At 39.3% G+C, this 13302-nt stretch overlaps 1 long non-coding RNA gene across 1 annotated transcript; it reads left to right on the top strand.

Moving 5' to 3' along the window:
• Positions 1-10933: 10933 nt before the first annotated feature.
• LOC120069279 (uncharacterized) lies at positions 10934-12984 on the top strand. The gene is made up of 5 exons (XR_005479496.2): positions 10934-11517; positions 11613-11677; positions 11773-11827; positions 11961-12030; positions 12740-12984. It is a non-coding gene; the product is annotated as an uncharacterized LOC120069279 (long non-coding RNA).
• The last annotated feature ends 318 nt before the right edge of the window (positions 12985-13302 follow it).

Here is a 13302-nt window from a genome sequence, read left to right as displayed (position 1 = left end):
GCTCGAGAGAACAAGATTAGAACTGCATAAACAAGAGGTATGGACTTAGAGATAAGCTCATTTGTCAACTTGCATCCCATGCATCCTAGAGATGGGAATGATATTATGTGGTTTCCTTATTTGTGTGTGTGTCATTTCTTCATCGCATAAATAAGAATAGAGGCTTATGTGTAGGTCCTATAGACTTAGCGCATATATCGCATGTGTTCTAACCTTAGAAGTCGTGGCATTCACACCGAGATGTGGTTTACTATTGTATGCATGTTACACGATCGCATAGCATAAACGCATCATAGGAAGTGTTAGCCGAAACTTTTCTCAACCCGTTTATCGCATATTCATTGCATCTCTCGTCTATCAACTCTTTCAAACTCTGCCGTATTTGTTATTTATTTTTCATCAACGCAAACAACAAACCTAACACTTATTTATTGATACGGTTACTACAAAGTTCTTCATAAAAATTACCAACGCAATCTGTTTTCACAAATCCCTGTGTTCGACCCTGGACTTACCAGGAAACTTTGAGGAATTTACACTTGAATTCTGCTGGGGAAACTTGAGTGCACAACATAATTCTATCAATGCATATCATTCGTATTTCCACTTCATAAAACCAAGCATCAAGTTTTTAGCACCGTTGCCGGGGACTTCGGCAAAATAGAGTGCTAAGGGTAATTTTTCTGATTTCTTTGCAGACTCTCAATCTCTGGCGAATTACGACCCGGAGATTAAGAGGAATTTTAGACGAAGATTGAGAGACCACCAACAGCAACCACAGTCAGATAAAGAAGAGATGGCGGAGCAGCCTGGAAATGGAGCACAAAATGATAATAATGTCATGGAAAATCCAATTCTGTTGGCAAACGATCTAAATAGACCAATCAGGGACTATGCATCACCAAACATCTATGATTTCTCTTCGGGAATCATGAGGCCTGCCCTCAACGGAAGCAGATTCGAAATGAAACTGGTGATGCTGCAGATGATCCAGACTGTAGGTCAATTCGGAGCAAGGCATGGCGAGGACCCGCACTCCTCCTAAGTTTTATTGAAATCTGTAATACTTTTGTGTTCCCGAACATCTCTGCCGACAATGTTCGACTAACGTTGTTCCCATTTTCTATGTGATCAGGCTAGGAAATGGGCATATTCTCTCGAGCTGGGAGAGATCACTTGTTGGGAATAGGTAGTGGAGAAATTTATGAAGAAGTATTTTCCACCTACCAAGAACGCCAGATGAAGGAAACTTATGACAAATTTTGAATAAAATATAGACGAATCGCTCAGCAGCCCAATTATGAATTTAATCCAAGGAATTGCGATCAGCAGCCCAACACTGCAAACGAGGCAAATCAACGCAATCAGTTAAAACAACGCAAAGTGTGCGACTTGCAGTGATGGGCATGCGATGGAAGATTGCCCGCAAAATCCACAATCTGTATATTTTTTAAAGAATAACCCTTTTTCAAACATCTACAACCTCGGGTGGAGAAACCACCCCAATTTTGCTTGGAAGATTCAACAACAAAATTTCTAACCTGTGGCGTAAAAAGAAGGGCCACTAGGATTCTTTCTACGCAACAACGATCAAACGAGCAACCAAACAGGTAGCTCACAATAACCACCACAATCCTCTTCTTTGGAGAGCCTACTGAAGCAATAAATAGAGAAAAACAAAATCGTGCTTCAAAGTCAGGCTACGTCCATTTGCAATCTTGAATTACATATGGGTCAAATTGTGAGTGTGCTAAAGAGTAGACTGCAAGGGGCTCTGCCAAGTTCAACTGAACGTCCACTTAACCTGAGGGGATCAGGTAAAGAGCAATGTTAGGTTGTGACATTGCGCAGTGGGAAGACTGTGGAGGGAGAAAAGAAGGAGCTTAGTAGAACAACTTCCATTACGACTAAACCTAAGATTGCGGTGACGCAAGACGACGAAAGAGAAAAAGAAGCAGTAGAACCAGAGGTTGCGTCGACCTCAAAGCCAACTGAAACGGGAACCGTGAAAGTTCAGTTACCCCCTTTCCCACAAAGACTAAGGAAGAAAAAGAACGAAGAGGTACATTACCAACGCTTCTTATCTATGTTAAAGCAATTATATGTTAATATTTCTTTAAGTGAAGCAATTGAGGAAATGTCTGCCTACGCCAAGTTTCTGAAGGATATGGTAACTAAGAAGAGAGAAGCTGAAAAATTTGCCATGGTGGCATTAACGCAAAGTTCAAAATCCATAATTCCACCGAAGATGAGCGATCCTGGGAGCTTTACTATTCTTTGCTTCATAAGAGGACTGTACATCGGGCAAGACCTGTGTGACTTAGGGGCCAGCATAAATTTGATGCCTCTGTCAATCATTAGACAACTAAATGTAGGGCAACTTATGCCCACAATAGTGACTCTCCAACTGGCCGACAGATCTCTGGTTCATCTAGATGGAAAGGTGAAAGATGTGCTGATAACTATTGACAAATTTATCTTGCCAGCTGACTTCATCATTTTAGACTATGAGGCCGACAAAGATGTGCCCATCATTTTAGGGTGACCTTTTCTATCAATGGGTCGTGCTCAAATTGATGTGCATAAAGGGGAAATCACTTTGAGTATTAATGGATAGAAGCTCAAGTTTAATATAATTCGTGCCATGAAGTTTCCAGATGAAGAAGACCTGCATGACTCTGATGATGACCATAATTCAATTGAAGGAGAAAAGTTTGATGAAGAGTATGAAGAAGAGGATGCCAGCGCATCTGTTGCTGCCTGCAATGTGATCATAACAAAAACAAATAAGGAAGAAGAAATGATCGCAAAGCAAAAAGTAGAGCCAACAGAAAAAGAAGAGCGAAAAACAACGCAACCTTCCCTGGTGGAGCCACCAACACTTATAAAGTACGCATTTTTGGGGCAGAATGAAAAGCTGCCAGTTATTATCTCATCTGCACTCAACGAAGATCAGGAGAATGCATTAATGAGCATTCTCAGAAAACATGTGCGAGCAATTGGCTGGACGCTCGCCGACATTAAAGGAATTAGCCCTGCGTACTGCATGCACCACATTCGTCTTAAAGAGGACCACAAAGCAACAATTGAACATCAACGCAGACTCAACCTTGCGATGAAGGAGGTCATCAAGAAGGAGATTATCAAATGGCTAGATGTGGGCATTATCTATCCTATAGCAAATAGCATGTGGGTGTGCCCCATGCAATGTGTGCTGAAGAAGGGCGGAATGACGGTAGTCCCGAATGAGAACAACGAATTAATACCGCAAAGGACCATCACTGGATGGCGCATATGCATGGACTACCGCAAGATGAATGTGGCCACAAAGAAAGATCATTTCCCTCTGCCATTCATTGATCAAATGCTAGACCGTCTAGCTGGAAATGATTTTTACTGCTTCCTGGATGGTTATGCCGGATACAATCAAATTATGATAGCTTTAGAAGATCAAGACAAAACCATATTCACCTGCCCATATGGGACATTTGCTTTTCGCCGCATGTTTTCTGTCCTTTGCAATGCGCCAAGCACGTTCCAAAGTTGCATGATGGCGATCTTTTCAGATTATCTCGAGGACTCTGTGGAAATATTTATGGATGACTTATTCGTTTATGGGAACACTTATGAAGTCTGCCTAGCCAACTTAGAGAAGATTCTAAAGAGGTGTGAAGAGACGAACCTGGTGCTCAATTGGGAAAAATGTCATTTCATGGTGAAGGAGGGCATAGTGTTGGGACATAAGGTCTCCCGGGATGGGTTGGAGGTGGACAAAGCAAAAATTGAAGCAATTGAAAATTTTCCACCCCCAACCAGTGTGAAGGCCATGCGAAGCTTCTTGGGGCATGCTGGATTCTACAACAATTTATCAAAGAGTTTTCTAAAATAGCACGACCACTGAGTGCGTTGTTAGAGGCGGACAGAAAATTTGAGTTTGACAACAACTACCTCAAAACATTTCAAGTTTTGAAAGATGCGCTGATTACCGCTCCCGTGTTGATTTCGCCGGATTGGACATTTCCTTTTGAAATCATGTGCGACGCAAGTGGGTATGCGATGGGAGTAGCTTTAGCGCAAAAGAGAAAAACAATTTTGCATCCCATCGCATATGCCAATAAAACATTAAACCCTATTCAAACAAATTATACCACCACATAGAAAGAACTCCTGACTGTAATCTTTGCGTTGGAAAAATTTCGGGCATATCTATTGGGAACCAAGGTACTCATCCACACTGATCACTCGACGATCAAATACTTAATGACAAAGAAGGACGCAAAGTCGAGGTTGATCAGATGGGTTCTCCTCCTTCAAGAATTTGATATAGAAATAATTTGCTGGAAGGGAACAGAGAATCAAGTTGCGGACCACTTTTCTAGACTGGAAAATTCTGAGGTTGACCGCAATGAGTCTGAGGTGAGTGCCGTATTCCCGGATGAACAGCTATTCCACATAGAAGAATTGCCCTGGTATGTGGACATAGTCAATTATTTGGTTTGCGAACAATTTCCTGAAGATTACACCTACCACCAATAGAAGAAGCTCAAGAATGAATGCAGACACTATTATTGGGATGAGCCAAATCTATATAAAAGAGGTGCAGACTAGATTATTCGATTATGCGTACCAAATGCTTCTCAACAACGCATATTGTCACAATGCCACGACTCACCATATGGTGGGCACTTTGGAGGGCAGCACACTGCATCCAAAGTTTTGCAAAGTGGATTCTTTTGGCCTACATTATTCAAGGATGTGACTGACTACGCAATGAAATGTGATCGGTGCCAACACACAGGTAACATTTCATGGAAAAACGCAATGCCAATGAACACTATCTTGGAGCTTGAATTATTCGACGTGGGGGGGATTGATTTCACGGGACCATTCCCTCCTTCGAATGGTAAACACTATATCTTATTAGCCATCGATTATGTCTCCAAGTGGGTAGAGGCAATAGCATGCACCGCAAGTGATGTAGCGGTAGTCTCTCAGTTCCTGAAGAAAAATATTTTCACTCATTTTGGCACTCCTCGTGCCATCATAAGTGATGAAGGATCCCACTTTGTCAATCACAATATCAAGGAGCTGCTACGCAAGTACAATATCCTCCACAAAGTGGCCACCGCATACCTTCCGCAAACGAATGATCAGGCTGAAGTGTCCAATCGAGAAATTAAACTGATACTTGGGCAACAAAGCTTGATAATGCGTTGTGGGCATACCGGACTACATTTAAAACACCCATAGGTATGTCCTTATATGCGCTGGTATTTGGTAAGGCATGTCATTTGCCTTTGGAGTAGGAATATAAGGCACTATGGGTGGTGAAGAAGCTGAATTTTGATTTGAAGAAAGTAGGAGAAGCGTAAAAAATGCAACTGGTCAAGCTAGAAGAAGGAACAACGCATATGAAAATGCAAAGATTTATAAAGAGCACACCAAGCACGACCAACGCATATGCGGTAAGAACCTCCAAGTCGGGCAAAAGGTTTTGCTCTTCAACTCATGTCTGTGACTCTTCCCGGGAAAGCTAAAGTCACGTTAGTCCAGACCGTTCATAATTAGACAAGTATTTTCGTATGGCGCGGTTGAATTATCAAATGATGACGGAACCAACATATTCAAAGTCAATGGACAGAGAGTAAAGGCATATCATGGAGTAGGCTGACATCGCCAAGTCGACTCCGTGGAACTAAAGAACTTTGAATAAAGAAGGAAGTAGGTGGTCTCTGCATTATCAAATGATCGCAATCTATCAGGGACGCAAGTTTTGGGAAGCATCAACTCTTCAATTCTTCTCCACTAATCGAAATTTTCACTATATCTTTTCAATCTTGATCTATCCTTATTTTACTGTCACTATCTTTACTTCTAATTAAAAAAAAAAAAAAGAGAGAGAGAGATGGAGATTGCGATGACGAGTTTTGTTTTTTTTTAAATAATTTGACCCTTTCTGTGTTTGTTTCTTGCAATGATTAAGGCACTGGATTGCGGAGATGATACAGGAAGAAGCCTCTTATCTTACTCCATCACCGCAATCTAAAGAAGAGAGATCGCCGCAAAAATGGATGCATCAATACACAATGCGGGCGACAACACAAAATTTGGGGGTGCATTCTTTCTTATAAATTTAAAATTTTTCGCTATCACATTGCATTTTAGTTTTCACAGTTTTGTCACCGCATCCTTTTTGATCACTGAAATCATTTGACATAGATAAATTTAGTAGGTTATCGAATAATGTTTCTTTGCCAAGTATGATTTCAATGATGAAAAATATACTTCTATTTCTTTCGTATATACGAAAGTCAACTTAATCTTAAGATAGTCACCTCATAAAATATTTCTAGAAGTTAGGGGTTTGCTAGCTTTCTTTCAAACTCTCTTTACAATGCATTCTAAGAACATCACATGACTTATTTTAATCTTTTGGCAATGAGGACATTGCCGCATTTTAAATTTGGGGGTGAGGTATTTATTTTCGACCTTGCTATTTTCTACAATATATATATATATATATATATATATATATATAAGAATAACAACTCCACTATCAACACAATGGGAAACCCATGTTGATAAGAGTTAAGTTGTGAAAGGCACTTACCCATAGTTGGATGTCTGTATGACACATGTGGGGGAAGCCAAAACGAAAGTAAGTCACCAGGATCAACGCATAAATAAATGACTGCAACTCCACTACCAAATAGGTATGAGTTTAGTCTGAGAAATAGTGCATTGCTCGTAGTTGGATGTCCGCATGACACCCGAGGGGGCAAGCCAAAACAAAGGCAAGGCACTTGGATCAATGCAAGGTCAGAAAAAAAATATCAATGAAGAAAATTTTTATGAAGGATAAAATCATTTGACACCCCGGGAAAAATTTTCTTTTTGAAATAAATCATGTAATGTTTCGGAATTTATTAAAGTCCTTTTGAAAGGTAAGCTTGCAATCCCTAGGTCTTACAAATATTTTAAGAAGAGACTTGAATAAGACTTAAGGAAATTCTGGTATATGGGATTTGAACGAAGTATTCTTGAGAAATCTAGGACAAGAACATTGCGGTTGACTTGTTAAAGGAATCTTTAGCTTATGCTTGAGTACAAACATTGTTTAAATTTGGGGGTGTGATAACGGGCAGAAATGCACGTTATCATAGTACTAAGTTCTTAAACATTGTTGGATTACATTAATGAAATATGTTAACTTGCGTCCATTAAGCATCAATTTCATAATATTGCGGTCACATGCGTTCAGCGTATTAGAACAGTTGATCTTTGTATTTTTGTGCAGAATATGCGTTAACGCAATGCAAGAATTGCGATCATAGGAAATCATTGGTTGAGCGCAACTTCACCGTAAGGCTTTGTGTTGTTTGTGCTTGCAAACATTCGCCTAAGAAGGATCGCCACAACTTGGTCAGTGCAACATGGTGTGCGCATCTGGGTGAAAGGCCAATTAAGCGCGATGGGACAGAAAGCTGATGACAGTCGAATCCAAATTAAGTTGACACCGATAAGGGTCACAAAGTACATTCAACTTTTTCAATGACAATTATTCGGCGCATCAGTTAGGAATTAAAGTTGTCCCATTTGTACAACCAGGAGAGAGAAGCCGCCGTTCACCATGGATGCTCTATAAATACCAAGGGCATTCTTTAGAAAAGGGGTTCACCGTTTTTACATTCTTTTGTTCCACAAGTTCACGCCTCTGTCCATAGTATTTCTTTCATTTTAAGGCGAAGCAAGAGAAGAGTGGTGATGTCGGAGATTGCTCAGGAAAACTCGAGAAAACCTTGGGGCAAAGAAGCAGAGAGCGGGTCGACTCTCGCAAGAGCGGGATTATCTTTTAAGCATAAGTAGAAATCAGTGTAAAAGCCTGGACAGCAAGAGATTGCTTCCAAGCCCTTTATTCTATACTTGCATTGTTATTTTGTACTTCATCTTCATATTTATACAATGGAAGTTCTATTTCTACATCTATTCACTCTCTTAGTTCGCATGAGTAGCTAAACTAGTCAAATAGGTTGAGGAAAACTAAGCTAACATGACCTAGGAAGTTAATTGCTTACGATTGTCTTTATTTATGTTGTGCCATATACCCTTTAGAGCTACTCGAGAAAGATTCTAAAGAAAGAACCTAATGACTCAAGAGAGCTAGGTTAGAATCTGGGCTCGAGAGAACAAGATTAGAACTGCATAAACAAGAGGTATGGACTTAGAGATAAGCTCTGTTCGTCAACTTGCATCACATGCATTCTAGAGATGAGAATGATATTATGTGGTCGCCTTATTTGTATGTGTCATTTCGTCATCGCATAAATAAGAATAGAGGCTTATGTGTAGGTCCTATAGACTTAGTGCATATATCACATGTGTTCTAACCTTAGAAGCCGTGGCATTCGCACCGAGAGGTGGTTTACTATTGTATGCATGTTGGATGATCGCATAGCATGAACGCATCCTAGGAAGTGTTAGCTGAAACTTTTCTCAACCCGTTCACCACATATTCATCGCATCTCCCGTCTATCAACTCTTTTCAAACTCCGCCGCATTTATTATTTATTTTTCATCAACGCAAACAACAAACCCAACACTTTATTTATTGATACGGTTACCTCAAAGTCTTCATAAAAATTACCAATGCAATCTGTTTTCAAAGGTCCCTGTGTTCGACCCTGGACTTACCAGGAAACTCAGAGGAATTTACACTTGAATTCCGCTTGTGAAACTTAAGTGCACAACACAATTCCATCAATGCATATCATTCACATTTCCACTTCATAAAACCAAGCATCAGCTATCAATAAGCATTCTCCCCAAAATTGAATGGGAACACGAGATTGAAACATCAATGCCCTTGCCACATTTAATAAGTGTTGGTATTTCCTTTAAACCACTGAATTTTGTTTAGGACACTCTACACATGAAAAATGGTGAATAACTCCTTTGGATGAAAATAAATCTTAAAAGAATAATTCAGGAGCACTATCTTATTGAAAACATTTGATCCTGGTTTCATAGGGTTTCAACCAAAGAAAAGAATTGTGTAATAATTTTCAAGGCATCAGATTTATTCTTCATTATGAAAACCTGGGTATACCTTGAAAAATCATCAACAATAGTTAAAAAATAATGACAACCAACATGTGTGGGAGAGGGATAGGGACCCCAGGTGTCGCAATGAATCAATTCAAACATTTTATTTGCTAAATGTTGATTACAATGGAAACTCAAATGTTTTTGCTTTGCTAAAGGACAAATGAGATAAGATTCATGTGTAGAAATTCTAAGAGGATCAACAGATATCAAGGTCTTTAAAGAATTCAAATGTTTATGAGAAAGATTTCCAAGTCTATCATGCTAAGTACAAACTGAGCAATGAGATGTATTACAAACAACAGCATCTGTAGGAACTTGCTTATTTTGTTGTTCGATGTGAAATAGGTAAAGGCCTTGCCATAAGCTAGTCTTCCTAATCATCTTAAAAGACAAATTGTCCTGAATTATATAAGAAGATTCAACAAATTTGACAATAATAGGCAATTGTTTAGTGATAGCAATGATAGAAATCAAGTTGAAAGAGAAATGAGGTATGAACAAAACAGCTTGAAGTACAAAGTTGGAGGATAACTTCATAGTTCCAATATATTGAACAAAAATCTTAGACTAATTTGATAAAGAAACTGAAGCATTAGCAATATGCATAAGAGATATAAAGGCATCTTGTTGATAAAATATGTGAGTTGTTGCTCCAGAATCTAAAAACCAAGCACCGGACATAATAAGAGAAGCAGGGGAAGCAGGCAGATACCTACAACATGTGAGGTAGTGGTAGATGATTCAGTGTCAGTCTTGGACTTGGCCGAATGAGACTGTAACAAGGACAATAACCCCTGGCACTATTCAGGTGTCAAAGAAGAAAGCGAATGAGATGGAATTGCTTTCTTGGGTGAAAGATTTTTCTGGTGAAGTCGATGACCTGGTGGATAGCCATGCAGTTTATAGCAACGATCAACAGTGTGTCCATATATGTTACAGTATGAACAAATGAGTTGATCTTTCTTCTTGGATGTATTTGAATGCTTGGATGAGGCATTGGGAGTGCCATTGGTTGTTGAAGAGTTCTTGACCATGAGTGCAGTTATGGAAGAAATAGATTGCGTTAAGGTAGAAGATGGAATTGCACACTGTTATGCTTCTTGAACAACCAAAGAAAACACTCGATTAATGGTTGGTTCAAGCTAGATTAGTAACAACTGAGCTTGGATTTGTCTGAAAGAGTCATTGAGACCCATAAGTAAGACCATTACGTATTCAGTTTGGAAATATTGAACAAGGTCTTTGACACCACCACAAGTACAACGACCACAAAAACATATAGGCCAGTAAGAAACTAATTCATTCCAGAGAGATTTCAATTTTGCATAATATGCAGTCACATAGGTTTGATCTTGAGAAAGATTCGATAACTCATGTCGAAGTTGGAAGACTCTTGGACGATTCTTGCATTGATATCGTTCTTGAAGATCAACCCAAATTTTGCGAGCAGAATCAACGAAATTGATGATTGCAGATATCTCCTTGGATAATGAATTGAGAATCCAGACAATGAATACACCATTGCAAATAATCCAAGAACTGAGCAAATCACACCTATTAGACGTGGAATGGATCCATCAACAAATCTCAATTTGTAACACTCCGAATTTTTTTATTTATGTAATTTCAGTAATTTTTATTAATTGAAGGAATTTTTGGAATTTTGGACTTTAAGTGTAATTGCGGGAATTTAATTATTGACGTTGGAAATTATTTATGTTGGAAATGAATGGCAAGAGTTAATTCTTTTTAAAAGGAAGGGAGTTTAAAGAATTTATGTGGATTAAGAAAAGAATAAAATATAATATAATATATTTTATTTTATTTTATTCTTTCCTTTTCTTTTCTATTTCTTTTTCTTTTTCTCCCTCCCTTCCCCTCTTCTTTCTCACGCAGACACCCCCCATTTTACCCTTTGCTGTTCACGTGCCCTAGCAAACGCCTCAACTCCAGCTACCAGCCACGAATCCCGCTGCACGCCAAACACCCTCCATCTCCCGCATCTCTCTCTCTCTCGACAACCCTCGCCTTCGCACCGTTCGTCTCTCCCAACTGCATCGTCCCTTCGCTCGCGTCGAATCTCGCCAATTGGTCAAGTCGCGTCGCTTCCCGATCGACGCCTCAAACCCAGCCACACGTCCATCCGAAGTAGTGTGCCACTCGTCCTTGTGCGCCACCGCGTCTCCCCAAGGTCGTTTGTGTCGGATCTAAGGATTCGACTGCACCTCTAGTAGCTGCCCGAAACCGCGAGCACGCCGCCACCCAACGCTGTTTGGTTGAGGCCGAGCCGCTCGTCCAAGACCTCTGCCACTGCTCACTGTCGCTTCTCCGTCTGGCCAGTTGTCGGTTCGAACTTTTCCGTGCACCGCCTATCCCTTACCGCCGTTGTGGTTGCTGTCAGATCTATTTTGGGTAAGACTTTAGTTTCAGGTGTTTTCCTTGAAGTTTTGGGTGTTTTTTTGTTTTGAAATCATGTTGGTTAAAATCCATTATGATTGGACTTTCAGAAGCAAGATTCAGAAGATTGTGGGACGTTGCTCATCGAGGAAGAGATCGATTTTCGACTGAAATTGTTAAGTTGGATTAGTAGTTGGGTTGGGTGTCTTTTGGGTTAAAAATACTTATAAAAAAATTAAGTTATTAATTTTGGACTCAAATTTTGTTCAGGTTGGCCTTTTGGTTTGAGTTTTGGAATTTATTTTGGGGTCAACCCAGGATTTTGGTAAGTTAAATTTGAGGACATTGGGTTTAATTTGGCTAGTTGGATTTAGACCCTAAAGATGAATTTAAAACTTTGGATTTATTTTCTTTTTGGACTATGGGTGCTAAATTAATATTTGTAATGTATGTTATAGGGTGGATTCAAAGCCTTCCAAGATATGTAAGAAGGTTAATTACTTGGATTAATTTGTGACCAAATTTGAGGTAAGTAATCTTACTACTGGAACTGCCCACGGGCCAGGTACTGGATGTATGCTAGCATGATAGATGAATGTTATGGCAGAATGACAACATGATGAACTAATAGTTTAGTACAACCGATGTATATTCTTGCTTGAGGGTCTGAAAGATGTATTTGTGCATATAGATATATGAATGCTAGCATGAGATGATATTTGATTCCATAAGGTTGTATATGATCTGTGGATATTGAGGCATGTGTGTATGTTGTAGAGACATGATGTTGAGGCATATATGTATGTCATAGAACCATATTGTGATAATTATGGTGTTGAGCCTACGATAGTAATTTTATTAATTAGTTAGAATGCCCACTAGGTTCGTGTCTCCTTCGGGATTCACCAGTTTATGTTTCCTTTGGAACTCACCAATTTGTGTCTCCTTCGGGATTCACCAGATATTATGTGTCTTTAAGGATTCACCCGTTTGTGTTTCCTCGGGATTCACCAGTTATTGTGTTTCCTTCGGGATTCACTAGATGTAGTGGGCATATTTAGCTACAATAGGATTGAAATAAGTTTTTCATGTATATATGTGTCTCATGAGGACTAGGACAGTTTATATGTTCCACTAGAGGTAGGCATCTAGAGTACATAGATGCCTAACCTAACCCCAGTAGTGGAGTTATTTACTGAGTATTTTATACTCATTCTTTCTCATGTTGTTGTTTCAGATAAAGGTAGAGATGCACCAGCGAGGACAAGCAAAATTCGTGATCGAGCCACTGGAACTAGTTTTATGCTTCCGCTCATGAGATTTAGACTTCTTTTCATGTTTTTTCTTAACTTTCAGTTTTGATGTTTGAAACTTACTATTAAGAATTGTTTTCAGACTTATTTATTATCATTTATAATTTATGAGTACCCTATTGTTGTTTTTAATATTTGAATTTAATGAAAGTCTTTTGAACTTACCTTATTTATTTAGCATTTATTTCACCATAAAAGAGTGTCGTTTTAAGTTCCATGCATGCATGTATTTAGTAACGACCTAACTTAAGTCCTAGGAGGTTGGGTCGTTACACAATTTGTTCTTCACAATGAGACCGATGACCATGGCTTGACTCCAAGATGTGTAAGAGGTAGTTGGGATGTTAGGGTTTCATAAAGAAGGAAGGTGGATCTTCATCGACCATGGCCAAAAGTTTCAAGAAAGAAAGGAAGAGAAGTAGGGTGTGGGAAGAAGGAACTCAAAAAAGAAACGCAAAATTTTCATCTGATACCATATTCAGACTTG

Source organism: Benincasa hispida, chromosome 7, assembly GCF_027475165.1.
Source record: "Benincasa hispida cultivar pf3 chromosome 7, pf3_genome.v1.1, whole genome shotgun sequence".
NCBI classification, from domain to species: domain Eukaryota; kingdom Viridiplantae; phylum Streptophyta; class Magnoliopsida; order Cucurbitales; family Cucurbitaceae; genus Benincasa; species Benincasa hispida.
Note: the sequence above shows the minus strand (reverse complement) of the source record. Positions and strands in the feature narration are given on the sequence as shown.